Raw genomic sequence first — 2,445 nt, 5'->3', positions numbered from 1 at the left:
AGCAACAGATTATGCTTTGTTTTATAAAGTGAAATTCCATATAAAAGATTAAGCAATAATGACTCAGGAGGAAGATAAGCATGTTAACTACATGGACATACAACAAAAATGCTGCAAACATACCAAAATATGAAATGGATATATATATATATATATATATATATCACCAAATTATTTGAATAAAATAGTCATATTTTCAAAAAGGAGATATAGCACAGTACTCAGCAGTAGAGACAGGACCATCCCCACCAAATATACATTCTCATAATACTTTTGACATTCGTTTTCAGGGAGGTAAGGAATGGAAGCCCCTTTCCTATTGATAATTATACACACACACACACAAACACACGCATACACAATTTATTTCATCATTATTGTTGTCATCATTATCAGTAGATTCCTAGCTGTTTGAACCCAGTTATGTAACCTCTCTTAGACTCAGTTTCCTTCTCTATAAAATTGAGTTGGTGAACACCTACCCTGCCCTTGCAGAGGTGCTGTGAGTCTTAAATGGACAGAAGTACTGGGCCTACCTCTTGGAGGCTCTCAGTCCATTACAATCTTACTTGCCAGGCTCCGAACAGATCTCTGAGCATGTTGGCTGCCATGACCTTGCCTCTGGTGCTCCAAGTACAAGCACCATTTCAAGGACATATTAAGCACTCAGTGTGTGTTTGTTGAATAGTTCTCTGCCTTTGATTTCCACCCACAGACTTTCAGAAAGGCCCCATTTACTGATATTTTATCTTTCTGGAGTTTCTGCTTAAACTGAAGTTCTTCATTTCTTATTGATACACTCTAAGTCTTACCGGGGAGAGCTCAAAATGCTTCCACAGTCAAAATGCTTCTAAATACAGCATCATCTACAAATTTTTTTTAGATATTCAATGAGTAAAGAAACGTTCTCTTCAGCTGTGCTTTCTTTCTGTTTTAGTATATTCATTCTTTTATAACAAACATATCATGAACTGGGTGGATTATAAAGAACAATCATGTATTTCTCACAGGTATGAAAGCTGGGAAATCCAAAATCAAGCCATGAGCAGATTTGAGGCATGAGTCTGTTGAGGGCCCACTTCATCTCAGATGACAAATTCTCTGTCTTCACATAATGGAGAAAACAAAATCCCTCAGTCTTTTTTTATAGGAACACTAATCCTACTAATGAGAACTCCACCCTCATGATCTATGGGTTGATGCAAAAGCGATTGCAGTTTTTGCCATTAAAAGTAATTAAAAGTAATGGCACCAACCTATAATTACCACCCAAAAGCTCTACCTCTTAATATCATTTCTTAAAGGATTAGAATTTCCACATACACATTTTGGGGGCAGAGAAACATTCAGACTCTATTCCTCTCCTACCCCTATCATGTAGAAAGAGCATGCTCTGGTATCCTGAAACTTCACAAAAATCAAATACATCAAACAGCACAAGTACAGAGAGACCCAGCTTTCTGGTCAACCCCATGGCAGTGACAAGGAAAGAGTCTTCTTAGAGTCAAAATTGCCCAGAATGGCTTTGTCTGAAATTCTTGGGTCGTGGGCTGTGATGTGCTGATTCTTTCTCACATTCTTCGTTGATTCAGTTGTCAGCATTTGTTTGGAGTGTGTGCTATGTGCCAGACACTTTGCTACAGAACTTTCTTCCTTGAAGCCCCAAATATTTTATGTCATCATTTTTGATAAAAACAACTTTTTAGAATGTTCCACTATGTCTTCTCTTTCTTGAAAATGAGTTTTCTGAACATGAGCTTATCTTTATGATTCAGGGATAGCCCTATTAACACAGTCAACACACAGCACATCCTATAAGAAAAAATGTCATGGGAACTTCTGTTTGTCCTAATTGCTAAATGGTACAAGATCGCATTTTGTGAAAATCTGTTTTCATAGTTTTCTGCCTCATTCACTTCCTGATCAGGCCTTATGACCACCCATGTCTCTGCCTGCTTGTCTATCCGTAATACTCTTTCTATTTTTCTGTTTTTTTTCCATAGGCTTGAGATTTAGAAAACCATGTAGGGAAGATGTGTAGTCAAAAACACTGATGGAATAGAACTGCCATCCTTATTGGAAGACTTACTAGTTATGAGACTGGGCACATAATCTCACATCTCTGATCTTCATTGTCCTCACTTTAAACTGGGAAATTCAGCAAATCCATCTTTTATCACGGTTGAAAAGATTAACTGTGCTGTTTGCAAAACCCTGGACCAGCGGCCACAAATGCCGCCTCTGTTGGAGTACCCAGGATTATTCCTCCTTTGCGTACGGTAGCACCTGCCTTGGATGCCTAAGTTCATCTCCTGCTGTCCACACCAGGATGAAAACAATTATAGGGGAGTGTTACTGAAGCTATGTGTGCTATATTCATTACTTTTTTTTTTTTNGATCTCAGCTCACTGCAAGCTCCGCCTCCCGAGTTTACGCCATTCTCCT

Source organism: Rhinopithecus bieti, unplaced genomic scaffold (assembly GCF_001698545.2).
Source record: "Rhinopithecus bieti isolate Rb0 unplaced genomic scaffold, ASM169854v2 scaffold_41913, whole genome shotgun sequence".
NCBI classification, from domain to species: Eukaryota; Metazoa; Chordata; class Mammalia; order Primates; family Cercopithecidae; genus Rhinopithecus; species Rhinopithecus bieti.
This window is presented reverse-complemented; position numbering follows the sequence as displayed.